Source organism: Microtus ochrogaster, chromosome 16, assembly GCF_000317375.1.
Source record: "Microtus ochrogaster isolate Prairie Vole_2 chromosome 16, MicOch1.0, whole genome shotgun sequence".
In the NCBI taxonomy this organism is placed as follows: Eukaryota; Metazoa; Chordata; class Mammalia; order Rodentia; family Cricetidae; genus Microtus; species Microtus ochrogaster.
In genome coordinates, this window is record NC_022018.1 from 21584977 (window position 1) to 21585265 (window position 289).

The window sequence follows — 289 nt, forward strand, 5'->3', positions numbered from 1 at the left end:
CTGTCCCACCTGCACTCATCAACCCTGTCCCACCTGCTCTCATCATCAACCCTGTCCCATCTGCACTCATCATTGACCCTGTCCCACCTGCACTCATCATTGACCCTGTCCCACCTGCACTCATCATCAACCCTGTCCCGCCTGCTCTCATCATCAACCCTGTCCCGCCTGCTCTCATCATCGACCCTGTCCCACCTGCACTCATCATTGACCCTGTCCCACCTGCACTCATCATTGACCCTATCCCACCTGCACTCATCATTGACCCTGTCCCACCTGCACTCATCAT

At 56.1% G+C, this 289-nt stretch overlaps 1 protein-coding gene and 1 pseudogene across 2 annotated transcripts in view; one reads left to right on the forward strand and one right to left on the reverse strand.

Annotated features, from left to right (window-relative positions):
- Frmd4a (FERM domain containing 4A) overlaps positions 1-289 on the forward strand; it is a 592091-nt gene that overhangs the window by 45209 nt on the left and 546593 nt on the right. The window lies entirely within an intron of this gene.
- LOC101990715 overlaps positions 1-289 on the reverse strand; it is a 10082-nt pseudogene that overhangs the window by 7546 nt on the left and 2247 nt on the right.